At 33.9% G+C, this 27,784-nt stretch overlaps 1 long non-coding RNA gene across 1 annotated transcript; it reads left to right on the top strand.

Moving 5' to 3' along the window:
• Positions 1-1,921: 1,921 nt before the first annotated feature.
• Positions 1,922-13,686, top strand: LOC128218051 (uncharacterized). The gene is made up of 4 exons (XR_008258307.1): positions 1,922-2,027; positions 6,413-6,486; positions 11,736-11,858; positions 12,269-13,686. It is a non-coding gene; the product is annotated as an uncharacterized LOC128218051 (long non-coding RNA).
• Positions 13,687-27,784: the final 14,098 nt, after the last annotated feature.

The following is a 27,784-nucleotide window of genomic DNA, read 5'->3' as shown; positions in this document are numbered from 1 at the left end:
GTTTCATCTCCTCAGACGCCATTTTTAATCGATTAAGTTGTGGTTACAAACGACTAAGAACTTATTCATTTTTTCAAAGCTATACTCACTTTTACGCTTGAAAATGTTATTTCGGTTGTCAGTACCTTTACACAGAAAATGTACCATTTTCTTGATTTTTAATGAAGATGTAATTAATTGATGGAAATCCATATGAAATGTTTTACCTAAGATAATAGTTTATTTCATACACACTGTTCTGCAGGGGAGCAGGACCTTTCAACCCCAAGAGGCTTTTTAACCCTTCTAAAAAAGAACACTTTTCAGTTTTCAACCCTTAGACTTTTAAACCCCTATTTCAAAGACTTTTCAACCCCTACCTGTTTGGACTTTTTAACTCCTATAACAAAGACTTTTCAACCCCTAGTTGAATTATTTTAATAACCATATTAAAGACTTTTTAACTCCTAAACCAAAGACTTTCCAACCCCTATTATTTGGTTTTGAGCTGGTCCAAGCTAAACACCATTAAAAATGCTGCAAGGCATTTTAGAATGTTAACATGCATCATGTGCCAATGCCTTCCTCAAACAGTAATACTAGTATATGTTTTAGAAAAAAATATCGAACTGTACAAACATGTAAGGCTGGTGAATTTTGCATTACAAAATAAACGCTATTGGTAATTAATGCCATGTTGTCACTTTACTACATACCCGGTAGTAGTATATAAGCCAGTCATCCTACAAGATAGCAGTGAAGCAAAAATACACATATGATGATTACTTGTAAATCATCTTGTATATGTGGAAAAAATGAACTTGTTATCTAGCTGATTGTAAAAACACTTTGTCATTCTTAAAGGGACTCGTACCTCATTGGCACCAAATAATCATTTTCCAGGTAATGTGTCTGAAATAATTAGTTAACTCTTTGATACTGAAATTGCAGAACAAAATACAATGAAAGTATGAAAATAAAGTCTTGTTTTAATCAGGGGTGAACCTACGCTTTTTACGTCATGGACAAATAAATAGCATAACCACTCAGCAAAAGGGACTCATACATAATTTATGGATATTTTGATCATGCATACCTTGGAAGCAACACCTTTTATTTCGTATTTAAAACAAATTTGCTAAAGAACCACATTTTACAAACTACGAGCTATAACTTATACAATAAACTCATACCTGGTTGAGCATTTTTGATGTAGAATTGAGGCACCCAAAATGCCAACAAGTACATATGCATGCATAAATATTGAAGCAATGGTTAACATCGTCGCTTAAGTATATCCCTCACGCATCAAAATTAATTTTGCAATTGCACTAGTGGCCAGAAGGAGGGGGGGGGGTGACCCCCCCCCCCCAACCACAACGTACCGATGTCGTCCAAGTTAACTTTTCGTTTCGAGGCAGGGGATACAGGGTAATCCAGAAGAACTGGAAAAAAGGTTGTGAAATTGCGTAAATTTGTTTATTTTTTGTTTAGTGACACTGTTATTCAAAATCAATACATACACATATATAACAAACATCAATTGTGACTGATAAACCTTTAACTACATACTAAATAATGCAATTATTGAAAATATTTATTACTGATAACAAGATTGTAACCGTGTTTTTAATAGCAGAAAGCGCAAAAAATATTAAATGATTGGTAAATGCTAAAAGATTTATTGTGGTCTACTATAGTCTCATAAGGTAGAAATACCGTGTGTAATGCTCATTTCTTTCAAATTTAACTCGATATCCTTCATAAGAACCATTGTTTTCGACATTTATTCATTCTTTGAGGAATATTGAAACAACATTATTAATTGTGGTAAACCTTATCTGGCAGTACTTAAGAGTGCATCTTTGACTTTATTACTCGAGTGAATGCACCTTCAAACCGGTTTAACACCAACATGTCACAGTAATCAATACCATCTGTGTTAAGATGTCGGGAATGTGTTAGACGAATGATTTTGTTTTATGGAGCTTTGAAGAGCGATGAATGGCACTAAAGTGGTGCCAAATGGATATCTCAAACACCCATTGGTAAGTCATTTATTTTTTTCCATTTAATTTTTTGTCTTGATTTTTGAATATATAAACAGTCAATAAGTAGGACATCTCGTAAAGAACGTTCACTTGAAACAGTCCTCTTCTTATCCACACTTCGACAGGGAGTGGGGCTACTCTGCCTAAATAGCCGTCAACGAGTATTTTAAGAAATATCAAAATAATAAAAAATGGTGTCCCAGTGGTTGCACCAGTCAATTGGTTACATGCCCCCCCCCCCATAGTCCACCTAAATGACCGTCAATGGGTCTTTTGACGATTTTAAGACTATGGCAGTTACAGGGATACACATGAAATGTCAAAATAATAAAAAAAGTATCCCTAATCGCTCATTATTGTAGCTACCCCCCCCCCCCCCACCCCCCCCAGTCTAAAATTATAGACGTGTAATACATTCTTCCAATCCTTACTGGTTGACGGTACATTTCCTAACAGGGCACAAATCCTGAACACCGGCTAAAACACGCGTTTGTTTACCGTGATCGATTATTCGATGATCTAGATCAATACAGAGGCTTGCCTTGGTCACACTTGCGAAGTTTCATCTTGTTTTGTTAAGCATTTTTCTAAAAAATGCCATTTATTTAATATAGCATACTTTTTATTATAATTGTATGACCATGTATTTTCGCTTTTCAAGTGTTCGGTATTTGTGCCCTCCATAGCGTATTTTGAAGGGTGATTTACTATCCATAAAATTGAACGATTTTCGACATAATATTGACGAGATCGTGAATCTGTACTTTGACAGCTGTTTTCACATAACCAAAGATGTTTCATACGAAAGTTTAACTTACTACAACATAAACTCTCCAAGATAATTGTAAAAAACATCAGAAAGTGTTCGGATTTGTGACCTTAGCCAGTAACGTCTAAACGGGCTTGTGCAAAAACCGGGGGTGTTTTGAAAAATATTGAAATTGTATTAAGTGAAGTATTTTATGGTTTAAATTGATCATAAAGGTTTATATTCATACTTTACCATGTAAGTGAAAAGTTATTTTGCATTAAAACACATTATTTACCTTTCCAATAAAACAAAAGTTGACTGACACAGACAACAATTATGCCAAGCGGAACAACTCGACCCAATCGTAATAACTCGGCCACCACTGACAAGCTTCTAGATAGACCTCGTAAATACAATCGTAACAACTCAGCCATGGCCGAAATGTTCCAATTGTTTAAAAATTGTGCCCTGAAGCCTTGCAGGTGCCCTTCATGTATATATCGCTATGTTTTGACAGCAAGAAATGAAAAATAAACGTCAAACTCATAATTATTCATAGGATATGACATTTTTATGTATGGAACTGATATAAAATTACATAATCTGGTAATATTTCTTGTTTTATGATATTTTTGAGATGTTAAATGCTTTAACCCAGAATCCCGATCGGAATAACTACCCACTTTTGATACTAAACAATTTGTATGTGAAGGATTTGCCATATCAAAAAAGATACAAAAATCCGTAAACGTACAATTCTTTGGTCTACTAAGATTTAGCTTGTGAATGTCATTTTACAGCGAAATCAACAAGTTAAAAAAATACTCATGACCTGTTCCTTATCAATATGAAATATCTTTAAACTTTTAGGAACATTATGCAAAAAAAAACAACAGTATGTTTTACCTTCGGTATAAGAAAATAACTATTTTCTAATAAAACTACTGTTGAAAAATGTAAGCTAATGAAATGGAAAATAAAAAGATGCTTCCAAACATGCCATATTTTCTTGAGACCATTCAGGGGGATTAATGTTCAAAAGTCTGAAAATTCAGGGGGATTTTGGTAGTATTCAGGGTTTTTTTTTAGCAGGTCTAATTCGACAAAATTTCAAGAGTATTTTAAGACGCAAGTACAAAAAACAAATTGCCATAATTTTGAAAGACTCCCGAGGGGATTATGTCCAGAATTTAAGGGGATTTGGGTTACATACCAGAGAATTTTCATCATCGCCATGTAGCATTACGGGCATGACACACGTGCCAATTTACCTTGTCTACCCCTTTTTCCAGCACTTCATCTATATTTTAATGAGACACAGCCATATTGCATAATAAAAGCACTCACTTGCAAAATAGAATACTTCACAGAAAAATATGTTTCAGAGACAATTTAATGGGCTTACCTTCCTCTAAATTGGATACAAAATCTGCTCATTATGATCATAAATGATGACTTTCAGACTAATAGAGAGAATGGAATGATTTATCAATATTTTTCATTTCAATTCCCAAATAGTCAGATTTGTTTGCTTCTGATAAAAAGCAAATGCATAATTTATTGTTTAAGTTCATAAACATATCATCTTTTGGCATTCATCAAAAAATAAAAACATCACCACCATAATATTAAAATAAATAAAGTCATTTCATCCGAATTGTCTACTTTCAGTTTCTCTTCTGGAAGTTCTGTTATTTTCCGATATTTGAGATGAAGGTCATGTCATGTATGTAAACATATTAGTGGGTCATAACAAAGAACAGCATTGTCTATTAGTTATTTTAATCCTTTTCTTTACCAAATAATGTACTGTCACCTTTAAATCATAAATCATTTTGATGACAATGACACATGTTTAAACACTTTAATTTGTTACATCCTCTCTGATTGGATAAAACCTATAGTTTTAACCAATGAAAATCGTCCTTTTATCTGACCAGTCTAATTGACATTTCTTATGCAAATTCTGACAGTTTCAATCAAAACAATGCATGAAATGTGCCCTGCTGACTTATTAAGTGTCACCCAATTGGTGTTGTTAAAACACACCATCAGTTGATAATCCAATTAAGACAAGAAGGGCATTATAACTGCAAACAGGCATATATAATTAAACCCTGTGATAATTTTGCTTAATTTAAACACACTTTTTTTAATTCGGGGGATTTTCATACCCCTCCGGGAGACCGGGGGATGGGTCGAAATTCCGGGGGATTTTTCCCCCTCCGGGGGATATGGCATGTATGTCAGCTTCTGGGTTGCTTTGAAGTTGAACTGCTCACATGAACCCACAAAAGATGTGTAGGTATGTGCTTGACAATAAAGGATAAAACATTAAAATGAAGCATTTCAAGTGGAGGTTTTCATTAGGGTAGTGCTACCTTAAACACACATTTATACAATTATTTTTCTCTCTTTTTTAATCTATTTTCTTTAACCAATGGACTATACAAACAGTAGGGTCAGTCCCAGTATACAGGACAATTATTCAATAAAATGTTTATCCTTTTGATATCATAATTGGTAAAAAAATATCAAAATGTAAAGAAAAAATAACAGAGACCGGGTTCAAACTGTGGTCGCCAAAATTGCAGTCCAGTGTTGTATCCACTGCTATGAAAGTTTACATTTGTTTATTTGATTTAATATATACCTAGCTTGGTAACATTAAGTGATAACATCGACTAGCCAATCACACATAAAAATTAATTATACTAGGTATACCCACCTAGTAATCTTTTTTAATGGAAAAAAAATGTGAAAAATCAATTAATTGTAAACTATGTGGTACTTCAGTTAGTTAGTTTCAATGCATTGTACACATTGATACCAAATTCATGTCAGTTTTCGACAATTTTCTCTTCTTTCGCTATTTCATCATACGGTGTATAGCCCCTGAATAAAGTTTCACTCTGTTTCATTGAGTATATTTCTTAAAAATCCTTTCTTTGTTCTAATCTGCTAAAAGGTCAAAAAGTCACAGTCATGTGAGCATCTTTGAGGCCTCTCAGTTATTATAACCAATGCACCAGTCAATTGTAACGGTTACTAACCACGCCCCCCCCCCCCCCGGTCCTGGGGGTATACTGGGAATAGTCGGGAAATGGGCCGTGTTTTTACTTTCTATGTGGCCACGCAGGGCCGGGGTGACCGCAGTGGTTTTGTCTTTGAGCCAAATTTAGCCTGAGATTGGGCCTTATATAGAGTCTCTGGTGTGCAGGGGCATTTGGCCGGGGTTTTACCATCAGTTCGTTCCCGCAGGGGAGAGGGATTAGACCCAGGGTTGGCTGGACCGAAAGTTCAATGTCCCCGCTATTCCCTGGACCTGGGGGCGCCATGGTTACATAATTGACTGGTGCACAACATATAAGATATTTATAAAATAAATAAAAGTACAGTTAATCAATATATTAATTTTAATGTGGTAAATTAACAAAGAATTAGATAGATGCTTTATGCAAAATCTCACAAAGATGTAAAAAAAATACTAAAGGAGTTCAGGTTTGCTAGTTTGTAAAAATATTTCATGGAATCATGGTAAATTGTTATATTATATGTCCAATGACAGCCCATATATTTTCTAACTACTTGAACCTTTCTTGTTATAATTCTTATTATTTTTTTGTTTTAGTTGATGTGTGATGCTGATAATACAGAGACAGCTAGAGTGACAGAGTTTGATGAATAAACTTAAATTAAAAAACAGTGAGTACAATAATCTATTTTAACATGTCTTGTGTGTAAAGTGTGATTCCGAAGCAGTAAATATATATATATATGTATCTTTAAGTTTTGAATCACAAATTTAGATCAAAGATCTATTATCACACAAAACTTAAAGGATATATATGAAAAGTCATGTGAATTGTGCAAGTCATATAATATAAAATTATATATATTGATCAAGTCAAGCCATGCCATGTAAAAAAAACTGACATCATATCAAAGATTGTATGAATCATTCTCAGAGCTATTGAAAATATTTAATTGGTTGTAAGCGGACCATGCACGGTAATTTTGAGTAACCCCACCAGCCAATACAATATGGCTAAAAAGGCTTTGATAATATTTTTTATCTAATGTTTATCTTTCCTAAAATATTTATATTTATAAATTATTTACCAGTATAAATCTGTATTTATTTATTTATTAATGCATTTATTTGCTCACTAATATATACAATTACACTTATCGTTGTATATTGTCTAGCTAATACATGTATACAAATATGCATAATATGCATAATTATGGGGGGGGGGGGGTCATAATTACCTATGGTGTACTGTCTTGTTCTTACGAAGATATGATTTTGACTAAAATCCTTACTGAAAAAGCAGTGCAGACCTGGCCTGTTTAAATAATTAATTAAATCTTAATGGGTTTAAATGTATTTTATTTTATTTTTAAAGATATTTTAGAGTTTAAAAGGAAGAGAGTCTGTTTTAAAGACTAGATAATTATATAGTCAGGATAAAAAATAATTATTTTTCAAAATCAAGTTCAAATAATTTTCCATTATTTGGCAAATGGAAAAAAGCTAATTAAGAATGTTTTACTCGATAGAAAGTAGGCCCAGTATCTTTTGCATTGCAACACTAAGAAAGTAAATATTTATTTTTTGTCTTTTACCAATTCCATCAAAGTCTGTGAGTGGCTCATGATGCTTAGGCCTGCCAATTTAATGGTTTTCGAAATCATAAATTGAGACAACTTATAACTTTTGTATAAAATCTTCAAAGCTTTCAGATAACTTAACATGTCATCCACCTTATTGTCTCAATTTAAAAATAGTTTTCACTCAACAACTTACTTATTAATCAGGATAATAATTTGATAATGACTATCACTATCATTCTGTAAGATAATGTACTGGTACATAAATTTAATCCCCAATATATCAGATGAGTGTGATAGTATATGCTCTTAATAGTTGTAGCCCGGAATTATACGTAGGAAACAATAGAGTCATTGGACTGTTACACGAATTTCAATAGCTCGAAATTCGCCTTTTATTTGTACCAGCATGGGAAAACCCTGTTATGTTAATACATATAGCCCGGAAGTAACAAATAAAAGGTGAATTTCGAGCTATTGAAATTCATGTAACAGTCCAATGACTCTATTGTTTCCGAAGTAATGTGTGTATATTACAACGGTTTAATTTTGTTTTGTACCGGAGGATTAGGTCGGAAAAACCTAGAATAGCTATAATTCCGGGCTACAACTATTCCGGGCTATATGTATAATATATATATATATATATATATATATATATATATATATATATATATATATATATATATATAAATGCACGAAATCAATGTGGGATTTTCATTAAGTTTTGGTTAAACCATCTTTGTAACAAATTACAGTTACTTCCAAATTACATCTTATTCTACATAATACAAACTGGAGGACAGTTCTTTTTATTTGGTAATGTTAAGAGACTTGAAGACAAAAAAAATGTTTAAATTCAGAAAACCTTACACAAAGTAGAAACCTTCTATTAATGTCATTATCTTGAAAAAATGAACATGCCTTTTAGCAATTGTATCAATCTGTGAAAATCTACATTTTGCCTTCGACATGTTATACAATTTAAGGATATTTACATGGAAATTAAGTTCAATTCTAAATTGACAGTCATGTATTTCTTCCAAAATTTTCATAGTATAAGGAACATGAATTTTTTATGAATTTAAGTGCATAACTGCAGATAATGATCATTATCTTAAATCAATTACAAGCCAATTCATAGTCATGCATATAGCCGCCTTTTCAAAATATGATAGTGATTGTCTCAAATGACCAGTCTTTCTCTGTGGGGGGTGGGGGCTGTCAGTCATAAGGAAACCTTTAAAAGGCATATTCATTCAGCCAATCAGATGTCAGGTTCAGTGAAAGGGGCGATGCCAGGTCAAGTAAAAGGGGTGGAGCTAAAATAAATACTGACATTCAATGAAGATAGATCCCCCTTTGGCCTCACAAATATGTTTCAGTCACACTAGGGGGTGTGACAGGGTCAAGCCATAATGGAGCCATAGGCAAGCAGACTTTTATTAACCCAACAACACAACAACAGGTGTAATTCTTACCAACTGAGGAAAAAACTTTAGAGGTTTTATTATTGCTCATTTTTTTATACAAATTAAATATCTAACAATGACAAATATAAAATATGATCATTCAAGCATAATATTGACACCAAACATGACACATCTTGCAAATGGTCTTGAATAAAATTCCTACACTTTTTATAATGATAATACATGGGACCAATATCAAAACCATTATCCTGTTAAATAGGACAATGGATTTGATATTGGTAATTCGCAGACAATACAATGTAATTAAGTAAAAAAATACACAGTATGCACATGCACACTGGCTTCAAACAAAAATTGTTGCTTAGGCCAAAAAAAAGTATTCATAGTTTCCAGTTAAATATCAAAAAAGGTAGGCATACGGTAACTGTTGTTTTTTTTAGGACCATGTTTCTTTGGCAAACTGACCTATATCAGGGAATTATTAAGGTCTTTACTAAAAAAGCACATATTGATCAAAACACCAAAAACAAAAAAGGATCAGAAGGATAAAAATAGGGTCAGTTGGGCGGAAACAAAGATTTTTGAATCCTTATTTTGTCAATGATGTCATGTCAGTGATCAAAATGATAACACAATTTAAGCCCTGCATTCTGGAATGTGGGGCTAAATTCTTGATTGTGTTATAGTAGGGCCAAAAATAAAATGATTTGGTTAGGGTTACATCCTTTTTAAAAACAGAAAGAGTAAAAAGTATAAAGGATTACATTTTTAAAATACATAATATATATGCGTTTTCACTTTAAAATACATGCATTGTTACAGTCTTGTTTTCAGTAAGTAACTTTTCCTTAAATGCATTCTTTGGAAAGTAATTTAAGGTTTATTATTCAAAATATATGTTAGTCAACTTGTGTATGTATTGATTTCCAACTTTTTTATTTTTTGTTTAAACTTTATGTATTAGAATTTCTTTGTGTAAATACCTGCTTATGTGATAAAAGACTGCTGACTAAAGATTAGATTTCAGATTTTGATATTTCCATTCCAAATTTAATGTTTTACAGCTTAAACTGCTACTAACAGTTTAAGAAAAATGCATAAAACATCAATTTTGGATGGAAGTATGAAAAGCTGCAATCTGATATTTTGTCAGCAGTCTTTTATCGCTGGTTTGCAGATATTTACGCAAAAATTCGCTTGTTCGAAGACAAAATTTTAAAAAAAGTTGTCAAAACGTTCAATCTGTGAGGTTGCAGCTTTAATATAAGACTAACGTAAATATTAAAAACAAATGAGGCCCCTTTAATATTAACATGTCAATATCAAAAAGAAGATGAAAACTATGAGAAAGTGTTTTTATAATTAAAAATAAATTGCTTAAAGCAAATATCTGAAATTAATAATTGTCATGCAAAGCAGCCTGTAATGAATATGAATATTAGATTTTGGCCTTGAACACCTTTTTAAGAAGAGTGTTTTGAAGTAAGGATTATCATAATGCTGAACTTAATATTGTACTGTAGCTTTGTAGCAAATCCTTATGATTAAAGTCACTGTGTCTTCCTTATGCTGTGATAAAGATCTCCATAGTAACATTTCTAAACCTAATAAATTAAGTGAAAAAGGGTGTTTATTGGGGGTAATAAAACACATCTTGATAATGGCCAATTAGTTTTAATCTTTCAAGTGTTGGTAGGATGGGAGGGGGGTCTTAACTTTTTGAACTGCCAATATTTTCCTGGTTATTTTGTCCACCATGTCAAAATGATCTGGGTTGTTTTGTCAACCCTGTCTAAATGGGTTGGACGTGTTTTGTCCCCTTAGTCAAAAATGACATGGGATGTTTTGTCCTACATTTTTATAAAGGAGTTCAGAATAAATAACACATTAGTTTTCGTGCTTATGTAAAATAAATGCAAATGACTTTCATTATAAGTTTAAAAAATACTCTTAACGCTACATTCTCACAGATTTACCATTATTTACAACTTTTTTATTTTTGTCTTGGAAAGAGCAAATTTTTGCGTAAATATCTGCAACCCATTGATGTAAGATTGTGATAAAAAAACAGATCTTAGATTTTCATATTTTCGAAAATGTTAGAGCTTAAAACCTTACTAACGGTTTAAGAAAAATGCATAAAACATCAATTTATGAACTTAAATATAAAAATCCGCGATCTAATTTTTTGTCAGCAGTCTTATTAACTGGTTTCCATGGATTGTAGCAAAAATTGGCTTGTTCCAAGACAAAAATTAAAAAGTTGTCGAAATGTTTAATCTGTGATAGTGCAGCTTTAATTATGGTAGCTTTTCAGTCATTTGCCTATATATGTCTATTTGATTCAGTAAATACTTCATAATATTAAAGCTAGGCTTATTAGGATATGCTTATTTTTCATTGGGTTCTATTTTTAGCACATAACAGCTTCATTACAAGAATATATTAATTATTATTAAAGCTGCATGCACTCTCACAAATTTACCGTTTTTACAACTTTTTTATTTTTTTTGTCTTGGAAAGAGCAAATTTTTGGGTTTAATAGTATCTGCAAACCAATGATAAAAGACTGCTGACATAGATCATATCGCAGATTTGCATATTTTCGTTTGAAAGCCAATGTTTTGTGGGTTAAACTATTACTAACAGTTAAAGAAAAATGCATGATCTAATTTTTTGTCAGCAGTTTTATATCACTGGTTTTCATGGATTCTTGAAAAAAAAATACTTCCCTGTTGGCCAATTGAGAACAAAATCAAGAGGTTTTGGGTTTTGCTGTTTATATGTTCTGGAATTTTTCAAAAGCATTTATTTATAGGACTTATGAATTTTATGTACAGCATTCTGTATATTGTCAAGTGTCCTTTTTTTAAATTATATACAACATGTATAAATTTAATGTTTCAGGAAATAACCACCATCTCTCTCAGAGGTCATCTTTCTCATTATTGTGGGGAAACCTCAAAGGGCATCAGGAAAACCTTCATCAACCTCTTTGTGCCCAGTGGCTTGTGCAACAGTGTTTCAGAAGTATAAATACCTTTTTAATTTGTGTATATCATTTGTATACTGACTTGTTTTTTATATATTAAATATATATATATATGATTTATTATATATATATAGATGGTTAATCTTATGACTTCCTGATAGTATTTAAGTTGTGAAATATTAAATAATCTAATCATAAAAAATGCTTGGAAATGACAATAAAAAAAGATATTTGTCGAATAGGAAGTTTCACCTGTCCTGTTTATATTACAAATCATTTTAAATCAGACAGAAAATTCAATATATACTTGTTGTATCTCGCTGTTTATTTGTCTTCACATTTTGTATTGTCACATCAAGCCTGTTTGAACATCCTAGAGAAGATAAGTGTATAGAAGTGGATATGATATAATAAATATGCATATAAATGTGCTTGGGATTATTTTCAGATTATCATTAAAATGGGGATAATGGATGACTGGCCACACATATGGGGCTATGGACAAGCTTCAGAGCAGGCTGCCAGGTGGTGGTGTTAGTAGTTTATACTCTGGGTCCCGGCGTGAGCACATTGAAGGGTCCCAGAGTGACAGTTCAACCACCGCACACCTATCCTGGGCAGAACCAGTACTAGGTGCCTTCACCTCTGCAAGGAACTGACAGCTTCTGTACATGCCAGGTGCAGTGGTACAGTGCGAATGGTCGTAGAAAGGATTTCATAACCAATCACAACAGAGGTGACCTGGTCCGCCCGGGAATCGAACCCGGGATGTCCAATTCAGAGTCCAACGCTCTACCGATTGAGCTGACCGGGCGGACATATTAGCTACATTAGATGACAAGCCATCTATGCTGGACATTCTTCACAATAAAATGTGATGTCACAGGAGCTGTCTATCTCAACAGCTCACACTGTCCGTATTTGACTAAAGGAATGAATGAAGTCACTGCAGAAGTTAGATTGAGGAATGTCCATGTCACTACCCATCATTTGGAAGGAGTTGGATAAAAAAAGTGTGGCCTATGTATTGAAACAGGTCCGATTTCCAGTTACGGACAGTCTTGATTTGTCTGATTACATTTTTGACCAACATGATGGTCTAAAAGAACACTTACTGGTAACTGGTAAAATCATGGCCCAGTTGTTCCAAGAGGCAGGCGAGTGGGAAGTTACTAGACTCCATTTCTTTATGGGTTGATCTGAGGTTCCAGTTCAGTTAAAGTACTGATAGAACACCAAGTGTTTGCCATAATACAGCAACATTTGATTTGTAACTATGTATTTGTTTGAATTGTTGAAACAGTACTGTTTACTAAATAATGTGTATGTATATGAAGAATAATATTATAAATAATTTGTAAGAACCTGATATTAAGTAAAATGTCGATAAGTCTAAATATGTATCTGCGAATCATTTTTGTATATCTGTAAAGATTACATTGCCTATATTCCTCAATTTATATTTTTCTTTTAGCCAGTCAATAACTTTTCTTAAGTTCTATCTTCAAAATTGTCGGGACAGGGATTATAGCCCTTAATTAACCCAAATATGTAACATTCAATGCAAAATTTCTAATTGGCTGCATTTAGGCAGTTCAGATGCAGGAACAAACATCACTTGGGTCCTTAATAATAGCTTTCCATCTGACATTGAAGATCCAATAAAAGGAATTTGTCATGTGACTGTTTATTAACTCTCAATTTATTGAAAGTGAAATTACTTACATGATTTGTAAGAACTAAATTATAATGATATCAAATGATTGTTTAAATTAAATAAAATAGATGATTACATACATGAACTATTTTTATTTCTTGTTTGTCAATATGAAGAGTAATGCAATGGCTTTTGAATTTCATAAAAAAGGATGGAAAAATGTATGTTTATTGTTTAAGCAATTAATTAAGTAATAAAAGTTTGTTTTTTTTCTTTTTTTCAAATTATGCTATCTTATAATACAGATCGTTATTTGTTTAATTTTGGTACAAATGAAGTATATAAGGTATGTCTAATGTTACAAATAGCAAAATTCAAATGCAAATCATGGTGACTTGACTAAATGTGAATGCTAATTGAATCAAAATAGTTAATAAATAATAATGTTCATTTGAAACAATTGAGAGTATAAGTTTGGTTTGTGTATGCCATATATTCCCGGGGGGGGGGGGGGGGGGGAGGGGGGGGGGAATGAAAAAATGAAAAGTATATTACTATGCGCAGTGCTATAATAATTAATAAGTAAATGTTTTTAGCTCACCTGTCACATAGTGACGAGGTGAGCTTTTGTGATCACAATTTGTCCGGCGTCCGTCTGTCGTCCGTCCGTCCATAAACTTTTACTTTAAACGACATCTCCTCATAAACGCTTAGCCAATTTCTTCCAAACTTTACAGGAATGTTCCTTGGGTGGTCCCCTTTGAAAATTGTTCAAAGAATTGAATTCCATGCAGAACTCTGGTTGCCATGGCAACGGAAAGGAAAAACTTTTAAAAATCTTATTTTTCAAAACCACAAGGCCTAGAGCCTTAATATTTGGTATATAGCATCATCTAGTGGTCCTCTACCAAAATTGTTAAAACTATCCCCCTGGGGTCAAAAATGGCCCTGCCCCGGGGGTCACTTGTTTTACATAGACTTATATAGGGAAAATCTTCTTCTCAAAAACCACAAGGCCTAGAACCTTGAAAATTGGTATGTGTCATCATGTAGTGGTCCTCTACAAAATTTGTTCATATTATTCTCCTGGGGTCAAAAATGGCCCCGCCCCAGGGGTCACTAGTTTCATTACATAGTGTTATATAGTAAATCTTTAAAAATCTTCTCCGAAACTGTAAGGCCCAGGGCTTAGATATTTGGTATACAGCATCATCTAGTGGACCTCTACCAGATTTGTTCAAATTATTGCCACAGGGTCAAAATTGACCCCGCCTAGGGGGTCCTTGTTTTTACGTAGTGTTATATAGTAAATCTTTAAAAATATTCTTCTCCAGAACCGTAAGGCCAGGAGATTAGATATTTGGTATACAACATCATCTTGTGGACCTCTATCAAAGTTGTTCAAATTATTGCCACAGGGTCAAAATTGGCCCCGCCCTGAAAGTTATTTGTTTTTATATAGTCTTATATAATAAAACTTTAAAAATCCTCTTCTCCAAAATATAAGACCTAGAGCTTTCATATTTGGTATATAGTGTTACCTAGTGGACCTACACCAAAGGTATTCAAATTATTGTCACGGGGTCAAATTGGCCTTGCTCAGGGGTCATTTGTTTTTACATTGTCTTGTCACTGAACATCTTTTCCTCTGAAAGTAAAGGTCAGAATGACTCCATACTTGATATGTAGCATCCTTACATGGTCCTTTCTCAACTTTGTTCAAATGGTTTTGTTTGGCCCCTTTTAGGGGTCACCAGAGCAAAAAATAGAAAAACCTTTAAACAACTTGATCTTATTAACTGCTTGATGGATCTTCAAGTCTGAAGCATCCTAGCATGGGCCTCTGTCAGGTCTTTTCAAATAATTTTGTTTGGGCCCTTTTAAGGGCCACCAGAGCTAAAATTAGTAAAAAAACTTAACATTTTCTTCGCATGAACCCCTTGATAGATCTTCAGCAAATTTGGTTTGAAGTGTCCTTGCATGGACCTCTCTTAAATTTGTTCACATAATTTTGTTTGGCCCGGTTGCCATGGCAACCTAAAGGAAAATGTCAACAATTGGTTATAATCATCTTCTTCTCCTAAACCGCTTTGACAATTTTGATGAAACTTCATAGGAATGATCCTTGGTTGGTGCTTTTTCAAAATTGTTCAAAGAAATTAATTCCATTTAGAACTCTGGTTGACATGGCAACCTAAAGGAAAAGTGTCAACAATTGGTTACAATCATCTTCTCCTAAACCGCTTGGACAATTTTGATGAAACTTCATAGGAATGATCCTTGGTTGGTGCTTTTTCAAAATTGTTAAAAAAAATTAATTCCTTGCAGAACTCTGGTTGCCATGGCAACCTGAAGGAAATTATAGGCTGTCGTGTCCGCGCTGTGACTTTCTCTTATATGGACAGATTTTAAAATGAAAATGCCATATGTTTTCAACATACCAAGACAATGTGTCGTGTGCAAGACCCATGTCCCTACCTCTAAGGTGAAAGATACACTAAGTGTTTATTCACAATGGAATGCTGAATATGAGGACATAAAGAGTGTTGGCTGTCATTTAGTATGATTGTTTTTTTTTTGCTCAGAGGCAATTTAATATAACTTGCAATATGTATTTGACACATACAGGCAAGATAAACTTTTTATACGCCCGAAGGGTCGTATTATGTTATGGCCTCCATCGTCTGTCCGTCTGTCTGTCCGTCCGTTAGCAATTCCGTGTCCGGGCCATAACTTGGTAACTAATAAAGCGATTTTCAAATAACTTTATACAAATCATCACTACATTAAAAGGATGTGTCGCGCGCAATTTCCAGGTCCATACCTTAAAGACTAGAATCACCATGGGGGTGCGTTAGCAATTCAGTGTCCGGGCCACAACTTGGTCACTAATAAAGTCATTTTCAAATAACTTTATACAAAGCATCATAACATTAAAAGGATGTGTCGCGCGCAATTTCCAGGTCCATACCTCAAACACTAGAATCACCATGGGGGGGGGGGGTGTTAGCAATTCTGTGTCCGGCCACATCTTTGTTACTAATAAAGTGATTTTCAAATAACTTTATACAAATCATCACTACATTAAAAGGATGTGTCACATGCAATTTCCAGGTCCATACCTCAAAGTCTAGAATCACCATGGGGGGGACGTTAGCAATTCCATGTCCAGGCCATAACTCAAAGACTAGAATCACCAATGGGGGGCGTTAGCAATTCTGTGTCCTGGCCACATCTTTGTTACTCGTCCGTTAGCAATGGGGGGGACGTTAGCAATTCCATGTCCAGGCCATAAATCAAAGACTAGAATCACCAATGGGGGGCGTTAGCAATTCTGTGTCCTGGCCACATCTTTGTTACTCGTCTGTTAGCAATTCCGTGTCCAAAAGGATGTGTCACGCGCAATTACCAGGTCCATACCTCAAAGACTAGAATCACCATGGGGGGGCGTTAGCAATTCTGTTTCCGGGCCACATCTTTGTTACTCGTCCGTTAGCAATTCCGTGTCCGGGCCATAACTTGGTAACTAATAAAGCGATTTTCAAATAGCTTTATACAAATCATCACTACATTAAAAGGATGTGTCGCGCGCAATTTCCAGGTCCATACCTCAAAGACTAGAATCACCATGGGGGGGGGGGGCGTTAGCAATTCTGTGTCTGGGCCACATCTTTGTTACTAATAAAGTGATTTTCAAATAACTTTATACAAATCATCACTACATTAAAAGGATGTCACATGCAATTTCCAGGTCCATACCTCAAAGTCTAGAATCACCATGGGGGGGACGTTAGCAATTCCATGTCCAGGCCATAACTCAAAGACTAGAATCACCATGGGGGGGCGTTAGGAATTCTGTGTCCGGGCCACATCTTTGTAACTCGTCCGTTAGCAATTCCGTGTCCGGGCCATAACTTGGTAACTAATAAAGCGATTTTCAAATAACTTTATACAAATCATCACTACATTAAAAGGATGTGTTGCGCGCAATTTCCAGGTCCATACCTCAAAGACTAGAATCACCATGGGGGGGCATAAGCAATTCTGTGTCCGGGCCACATCTTTGTTACTCGTCCGTTAGCAATTCCGTGTCCGGGCCATAACTTGGTAACTAATAAAGCGATTTTCAAATAACTTTATACAAATCATCACTACATTAAAAGGACCTCAAGCCGAATCTTCTTCGGGCGTATAATGCTCCGTTTCGCGGTGCTCTTGTTATGTACTTGTTCATAGATCAATGTCACATTGGGGGGCATTTGTCACATACTTTGACAGCTCTTGTTCAATATTCTTTGAGAAACAAGCTATATTAATAACAAAGGTTAAACTCTTTTACTCAGGGCCATCATGGCCCTCTTGTTTTATGTATTATTTATTTATCATATGCATTGACAATTGATTATAATTTCATAATATATTATTTATTCTTTTATTGTATGTATTCTAGATCATTAAATAAATATAAGTAAATATGCATTCAAATTTCTGTATTTAGTCTTAAATAATAAATGTTGATATTGTTAAGACCAAAATCCGCTGGACTTTAGACCAATATTCCCTGGAATTCAGACTAAAATCCACTGCAAAGCCTCTCAAAAGTATGGCATGCATGTATTTGTGTCTGTCTTTTACCTTAAAGGTTGTACCCACCAGGAATACTTTTTGTATCCTCTCAAAATTCAGACTAGGAAACTGACTTGAGGTTGAATATATAAGATTATGTTTTTCATCATCTTCAGACAAATAGAAAATAGCTATCAGCTAAAATCTTATTCAACAATAAATGTTTTAGAATGCTAAATATTAGCAGTACACAGGGTATAAATCTTGTGAAACACATAGCAATAACGTGCTAAATAATGCACGTGAATCTAGGTAACTTGTAGTAGTAGAAGTCAAGTATCATCTTGGTTTATTACAGCAGAACCAGTGATTACGAACTTCGTAATCACAGCCCCAGAAACAGAAGCGTTTTTATTAAATCTCCCAGGTTGCGGAAACATGGCACATCGCAGGTGCGGATCCAGGAATTGATGTTAGAGGGGTAGTAACTTAGGGGCGCAACTTTTGACATGTGCTCCTCCCTCAGAACCGAAAGTATATGGCATAAACTGTTTTACGGGAAATTGGGGTTACTCCCTCATGTATGTAGTCGGAAATGGTGCATTATGAGCTTATTTTATTACCTTTGTTTCTCCGATATTGATGAAAACAGTAAACTTCGATTATTTTAGAGGTGGCGCACACCGGGCGCTTAAACCGCTAGCGCTTCGACCAAATTCCCTGAGCTACGCAGTCGGTCCAAGGCCAATTCCCCGCTATTTTGACGCGAACACAAAACCACCGACTGTCCCCCCGGACCTGGGGTGGGGGGGATGCTTACCATTGACTGGTGCATTACTTTAGCGACAGCGATAGGTTTTCATATTACTTTCTCCCTGTTTGAATGTAATATCTTAATTGTCTGTTAATATGTTCACTGATAAAACTTTTGCGGCCTGGCACATTGCATCTCATTAGTCATGGCAGTATTCTTCAAGTTCAGGCTTCTTTTTTTCAAAATTCAAAATGTTTATTTTTTAAACCATTCATTGATTTATCAACACCATATTCACACATTCTCATTTACAAGAGGTTTGATAGTGATAAATCAAATGTTTAACGCATGGCACCATCACTCTGGTGAACGAGAATAATTTCATATAGCACAATGTACATGAAATAATGACAGTATGGCGAGTCGTTCCTTCACTATTTTTACCCATAAATACCATAAATTAAGCCTTTTCATACAATAGATCTCCATCACCTCTCCGACTCCTTTATAATTTGTGTAAATATATGAACATAATCATGTGGTCTTTAACAAAGATAGAAGTGTAAAAAAGTTTATATCTTCGACTTCAAAGAACTTCATTAATGCTAATTCTTGACCAAATTTTAGTTGCCTTTAACCTTGAAAATAATCGGTTAAATGGCAAGATGTTTGTAATCAAGCTTAACGACAGCGTTTTTGTGACATTGATGAAAGATGGATTTTTTTTTGTTTGTCTTTTTTTTCAATCGGATAAAAAATTGTACTAGTATCTGATACAGGGTTAATGAAGCAATACGATGGTTAGACGTCATGCTAACCATTGTATAGTATAGCAGCGATGAGGAATATGTATAAGTCGACAGTTGACAGGTAAGGACATTGTAAGAAGTGTCATTTTGCTAATTTTTGCTTTAAATATGGCAATATTTTTCTTTATTCCCATTTCCTACATGTTCCCATTACAAAATCTTACCTGTCCTTCCAATTGGAAATTTCCCATTTTAAAACTGAACTTTATTCTCCAATTGGAATGTTCCCATTAACCAAATATTCCAATTGGAATTTTCCAATGTTCATACTTTCCCACTTTGAATGTGGGAATCCTCCAATTGGAAAGATTCACTCATGGGAAGGATTCGCAAACAAATGCCTTAAATGAATCTATCGGTTCTTCATTTTTAATGAATATATTATTTTTCATGTAGTGAGTGTAAAATATTCTTAATTAAACAGTCAATTTCAATTTTAAAAATTATGTTCCAAATTCTCCCACAATTTTAATAGAGCCAGTTTTCCAATTGGAAAAGCTTGAAAAAGCCATTTTCCAATGGGAAGGCCATTTTCCAATGGGACTCCCATTGGAAAAGTTGACTTTAAATGCCAAAAAAACATATTTCTAAATTAAATTTCAGGAAACAAAAAATATCTCTTATTAGTATTACCTAACACATTTTAAAAATACAAAAATAAAAAACATTGGGTGAAAAATAAAATAAATAAGTTTGCAAAAATTCCGGATTTGCAAACTTAGTCCGGATGCTGTTTATACTCAAACTCGATTAGATCGGTTGAAATCGTCGGTTTCAGCTGGACTGCGATGCTGATACACATAACTCGTAGGTGCATTCCACATTTGAACGATAACGCCTGTGCTTTTGTTACATAAACCTATACAATTTGGTATTTACTGAAAATAGCATATAACATATGCAAACATATTATGCTAAAAATAAGATCGTATTTTATTTCACGAGTGGTCACTGATTTTTTTTTGAAATTATTATGTTTCTGTTACGATGGCATAGCCGCTGTGTCAATGTTACTCCTATTCACGCGAAAAGTACGTCCACTAAAATATTTCCCTACCTTACGGAAATGGTTGTTGCAATTGAAATTAATTTTAGATAAAACCCTACTACCATCAACGAAACATATGATTTTTAACATTTATTGAGGCACAAAACAAGTATTTAATCAAAAGCATTTTGAAAATAAATCGCGTAGAAATACAAGTGAATGAAACTGGAACATCTGGATTTTTTTACATTGAATAACAGTTTTGGCAGATTAACAAATATGGACTCATAATAATGTGTATGCGTAAAATCAACGGACGTATGTGTTCAGTGTTATTTGAAGTGTTTACCTATTCACTGTCGCTCTCAGACTCGGGATAATACGGTATTTTTTTCGGGGTGAATTCATGCTATGCAACCGAAGGGTTTTTTGTTGTTGTGACAGCGAATTAGTTTCATAAATTTATAAGTAAAATGTCACGTTTCAGTTACAAAACCCCCAGAGGATTGTTGAGGATGTGCCCGAAGATGCTTTTGAGAAGGATGGAGCGCAGGCTTCGGAAGTTTTTCGACAAGATGTTGGAAATCGCCATGGCCTGGTTGGTTTTTAATCTGCTATAACTGTTCAGGGTTTTATGGCCGATGATCTGAACTATTAGATTAGGCGGGACACCTTTATCGATCAGCTTTTGGACACGCCTTTTCAAAGCATTATACTTCTTTTTAAAAAGAAAACTGAATTAATGAAATGATGAAGGTAAACTGTTGAAGGAAATTAGTAAAATTCAAAATGCGTGTGTATACATGTACGCGGTTAGAATTGATAGGTAGAAATGACCTACAATTCTATTTAAAGTAAGTCATTACTGATAGATATGTAAAAGTAAATAATTGATCAAGTTGATATATTATTATTATATAATATTCATCACATTTCAAGCTTACGTTTTTTGTTAGTAGATAATGTATTAAAACGGTGTTCAATTAAAAAACATTCCCTTTCCAATTGAAAAAAACAGAAGCCACTGAAAATTGTGTCGCATCATAAAATGATATTAGATGTGTTGAAAGAACTTGATTTAATCTTACTCAGAATCAGTTAAAAGATCGTTTATGTAAAATAACTGATTTTAATGAGCAAGACTATGCAAAACGGGAAACTAAAAAGTCCCAGTTTGAAGATCGATTTTTCTTTAACATAAAAAACCAAACCCGTCGAGATCCTTTGATTGATATATAAGAATACCGGACCACTGTTCTTGATTTAAACTATTCCCGAGCGCAATAACTTAAACATGTGCAGACATCTGCCCTTCATGCTCGTAAGTTAATGCGAACTCGTGTTTGAATGGACATTGCAAGTTTGAACAAACTTGGAAGAGGGCCATCATATGTTGTTACATGATAAATGTCAGGGTCTGGGGTTGAGAAAAGGTTTGAGAATATTTTTTTTCAAGAAGTTTCGTTTTTAGATGTATAAGAAACTTGTTAACTTTATGACGTGTCCGCTTTTGCCCTCAGTGGCATGCATTGAACGATCTTTGTGGCGTACTTTTGTATGATGCTATATACAAAATATCAAGGGTCTGAGCCTAGCTTTATCAGACACGAATATTAACAAAGTTTTTCTTATATATTCCACAAAATGCTGATACATTCAAAATATCAAAGACCTAGGTTTCAGAATTGTTTTCAAAGAATCCCCTATATAAGTCTATAGGACACTTTTGAATCTTAGAGCATGGCAATTTTTGTAATTAACCCATGCAAATAACTAAATGTGTATGCTCAAAATGTGTAAAACAATATTTGAAATATTTGAATAAATATTGTTTACACCAAGAAGTTTATAATGTGTCTCTAGTAAACTTGTACACATCGGTGTAGGGCCAGTTTTGACCTCAGTGGCACGGTTTCGACTGAACATGAAAGGCGATCCTTCAACACCAACAATGGTTAACGCAAAGCGTTTTCAGAAAAGATGATTCTTAAAGATTCCGTCTATAAGTCTTTAGGAAACTTATGATCCCATAGGCGTGACCAGTTCTGTTCCTGTGGGCATACTTTTTATAAGCTTCGTTTAGATTTTCTGTAGGTTGGTACATAAGAAATAAAAGGGTCTAGGCCCAGCGGTTTTTCTTATTAAAGTAAACAGAAAACCTGTGATCCCCGGGCCGAGGCAATTTTGCCACAACGGACACGAGTTGAAAACAACATGATAGAGGACCACTGGACAAGTTAACACGACAGATATTTATGCTATTGGTCTCATTGGTTTTTTTATGATTATCTATGCATTTACTATGGCAACCAGAGTTTATGACAAAGTGAAAGTGTTATCGCTTCGAAAAAACAAGAGTGACCTGATCAAGTCATACTTAACCAATATATCCACTTTTAACCTACATACATGAAGTTAAAAGTTCTGATTCACCAAAATTTTGCATTTTTTTCACCCATACGCATAACGTAAATCACAAACTTATCGTCGGATAAAGATATTCAATAAAAAATAATAAAATTATCGAAGCTAAACATGAAATATTAGTAAAATATTGTGTATACCACATACAACAAAATGAATGTGATGAATATATAGTAAGAACACATTTTGCATTTTACATTTAATTTAATTTTTAAAATTGCCGCTAAATGTCGATTTTACCAGACATTAATTTTCCCGCGAACCCTATCATAATCTTGTGGACCGCTTTTAGGATCATATTCTTGTCATTGCGGATCCAGGGTCCTACTATTTTACCGGGCTGCTTCCTGGTGCCAACATCCCCAAAAGCGCGCCTGGCGTGAGGAGAAATATACATGTGAAGGTTTATATTCTGGAAAGGTAGTCTTTATTGTTTCAGAAAACAAATGTATTTAAGGACTGTTTCACATAAGTAAAATAACTGTGATAAACGTGAATTGCGCTTCTTAATGTAATCTTTTTTTGATTTTTCGAGTTGAATAAAAAATATTTACTACTCTGGTATAAGCTTAAAAAAAGTTGAATAATAGCTTTACTTGCTGTCCTCCGACTCTGTCATACAGTCTATTAAACAGGCATCCAAGTCATTGCTTTCATCCCTGGTATCGTCATCATCGGTCTGTGAACATACACAATTGATAAGCATAGAAATAACAATATATTAAACTGTTGCATACAAATAGACTGTTCGTACGGTATCTGCAATGCTGAGATAAACATATAGAGTGACAGCATTGTGGTATCTGCAATGCTGAGATAAACATATAGAGTGACAGAAATGTGGTATCTGCAATGCTGAGATAAACATATAGAGTGACAGCATTGTGGTATCTGCAATGCTGAGATAAACCTATAGAGTGACAGCATTGTGGTATCTGCAATGCTGAGATAAACCTATAGAGTGACAGCATTGTGGTATCTGCAATGCTGAGATGAACATATAGAGTGACAGCATTGTGGTGTCTGCAATGCTGAGATGAACATACAGAGTGACAGCATTGTGGTATCTGCAATGCTGAGATGAACATATAGAGTGACAGCATTGTGGTATCTGCAATGCTGAGATAAACATATAGAGTGACAGCATTGTGGTATCTGCAATGCTGAGATGAACATATAGAGTGACAGCATTGTGGTATCTGCAATGCTGAGATAAACATATAGAGTGACAGCATTGTGGTATCTGCAATGCTGAGATAAACATATAGAGTGACAGCATTGTGGTATCTGCAATGCTGAGATAAACATATAGAGTGACAGCATTGTGGTATCTGCAATGCTGAGATAAACATATAGAGTGACAGCATTGTGGTATCTGCAATGCTGAGATGAACATATAGAGTGACAGCATTGTGGTATCTGCAATGCTGAGATGAACATATAGAGTGACAGCATTGTGGTATCTGCAATGCTGAGATGAACATATAGAGTGACAGCATTGTGGTATCTGCAATGCTGAGATAAACATATAGAGTGACAGCATTGTCGTATCTGCAATGCTGAGATGAACATATATAGTGACAGCATTGTGGTATCTGCAATGCTGAGATAAACATATAGAGTGACAGCATTGTGGTATCTGCAATGCTGAGATGAACATATAGAGTGACAGCATTGTGGTATCAGCAATGCTGAGATAAACATATATAGTGACAGCATTGTGGTATCTGCAATGCTGAGATAAACATATAGAGTGACAGCATTGTGGTATCTGCAATGCTTAGATAAACATATAGGGTGACAGCATTGTTATTCATTCGGCAATAGAATATGATTTGTTAGATATTGGTATTGACTATGACAAATGTGTTTGGTAATGTTAAGAACCTTCGTACACGATATAATTTTTATCATGATTGTTGTTATGATTCACAGATACACGAAATTTAAAGATGTCGTCATGGATAAGTTGTCGTCTCCTTACTTAAGCTGAGCAATTGCAACACCCTTGTATTACTAAGAAATTGTCATTGTTTTAATGTGATACTTTTGAAACATTATGGTCTAGGAAAAACAAACGTTTCTGTTTTTCAATACGTTTTGGGTCATGCTGACAACGAATAAATAAGTACAATTCGATCTAAAATTTCAAGTTGAATGAATATGAATCAAAGTTATAATTCTATAATACATTAATGTTGAATGTAACAATGTAATAATTCTATAAAATATATTGAGAATTGCCATGCTTTAAATACATTAACTTTTGAAAAAATGCTATTCATGGAATGTACTTCATAATTGTCCTTTAAACAGAAAAAGCCAATTCGTTTTCAACGTTTTAATTTTTATTGAACGGTTACAACACATTCTTTTTTCACGTTTTCTTTAAATATTTCGATTTTAATACGATTCATTTTTTTTGAAATTGCAGCTATCAATTATTTAAGGTCTGTATCAACTATTATACATTGTATATGACTATAAATCTTTAAGATTTTTCATTATCTTGAAATATTAGTTATTAAAAAATCCTTACAAACCTTATAGCGGTGGTGTGAACAATAAAGAAAATTCTTATTGTGATACTGACCATGTGTGCCAAGTTTCCTGTGCTACAAATCAGACTCGTTGAGTGATTGAAAATATAAAGTAGTTAAAGTATAAATGTTTTTACGAAGTAGGGAATGTGAAACAAATATCACAATACAAACATGTCGATTCCAATTTAGATTATTTGTCGAATATGGCATTTATTTACTCTTCGTGTTTACAATATGGTTCTTCCAGAAAGTAAAAGGTTTCCCGAAGCCATTTTGTTTCAGAGAAAGAAATCCGACTAAATCTTACATTGAATAACATTTAAAATATTAAATGATTAATTTGTCTTAACAAAACATTGCTAATGAGTAATAATAGCAAATGAGAAAACATATCACAAGTAAATCTAAATTCATCATAGATGATTTGTTTCTTGTTTGGTTGTTTCTTTTAGCGTTAACCACTCACACCTGAAAACACTCCATGCAGCACCCTTCAATATCCTGGTCTTCCTGGTCAGAGTTGCTGCCGTGGTCGGCCTCCAACATTGCTCTGTCCTGACCGGCATATCTTCCAGTTGCCCAACACACTACAAATATGCAATATAAACATTTAATATATGCTAACAGTATTTTCGTAGTGGGAAAATCTACATACCTCTGGTGAAATGTTTCACTAAAGATTAGCCTACTAAGTATATTACATACTAGTACATAGATTGCATCATTTGAAAAGAATAGCGAAGCAAAGGACCGACAACCAATACATTTGTTTCAAATGGCAGTATGCAAATGAATTAGAATTAAAAAAAATGCATAAAGGCCCGCGAACTTACATAATATCTGAACTAATAAAATATTGTTTTGGATTATATAACAAATCGGAACGGACCTTATATTTAATGTTCCAATGATCATCCTGGAAGTCATGTCGAATGTTCATACTTTTCATGTTACAAACGTTTAAAGGACAATATGATTTGCTATTCTATAACTAATTTAGACGGCAAATCGTAGACTCCGTTTTTTAACACTTGACCAAACAATATATTACCGTACACGAGCGTACACAAACTATTGTATTAGTTCCGAATCGCACCTACATCAATTCTCGTTGGTTTGCAAACAATTTGTCAAAATTATGTTAATATCTGATATAAATGCCTTTACAAAAAATAACATAATTAAATATTTGAAATAATGAAGGTATAGAATAAATATGTTATTTAACATTGTTTAACAATATTAAATAACATATAATTGTCAACAAAACTAAAAGGAATTCTGCTTTATACAAAACAACAACAAATGATAGGTGTTTGAATATAATTACACAAGCTCGAAAGAAAGCTTTTTGTTGCATCAACTTTGAAAGCAATATTTAACAAATATATCTACCAAAAATGAAATATATACAATGATTCAGTTTGAAACGAGAGTTAAACAAGCCGACTTACCGAACACAAGCAGCAATAGCAACATAAAACAACCCTGCATTATGTCTGTATGTTCCTTGAACTAAATTATAAATGTTCACTTTATAACGAACCTCTGAATAATTTTAGCTCTTTATATAGAGAAGATACATGCTTGAAATAAAATACTGCCGCGTCATTTTGGGTGTTGCAGATTGGATATGTTTGCTCCATTAGGCAAACTATTTTAATTGATACAAGTAAAACAATATCTGTATATCTTTAACACATATTGTTAATATTATTATTTTATACTATCGTACCAGTTAAATAGTCTGAATAGTTCGTAATTGAGTGCATTAAATTGTTACAGTATTATCTTGTCGTTTTACGTAGGCGCCAATTTTATTTTAATTTTGCCTTTGTTTTATGTACCGTTTTATTCAAAAAGAATCTCAAATCATTCTCAAATGTTTTGTACATTTTAACAGAAATATCTTATATCACATTTTATAGAAATATAGAACATGACGTGAGCTGGAATATTCTCCGAAAATGTGATAATTCATTAAAATACGCGTTAATGAGTGTTTATGTACTTACGTGAATTTACTAAAACAGTTGACTTGTACCACTGTATGTTTCAAGCATATGATATAGAAACCTCCAACCATTATCACCACATTCATAACAGTTGAATATTTTGTTGACTCCTGCAATGTTTAAAGCGACTTGCGTAGCTGTTATGCTGATAATGCTGCTGCTGTTCAATCTATTCTTATAGTTTCCTTTCCTCTGACTCTGATCCCGC

Source organism: Mya arenaria, chromosome 14 (assembly GCF_026914265.1).
Source record: "Mya arenaria isolate MELC-2E11 chromosome 14, ASM2691426v1".
Classification (NCBI taxonomy): Eukaryota; Metazoa; Mollusca; class Bivalvia; order Myida; family Myidae; genus Mya; species Mya arenaria.
Note: the sequence above shows the minus strand (reverse complement) of the source record. Positions and strands in the feature narration are given on the sequence as shown.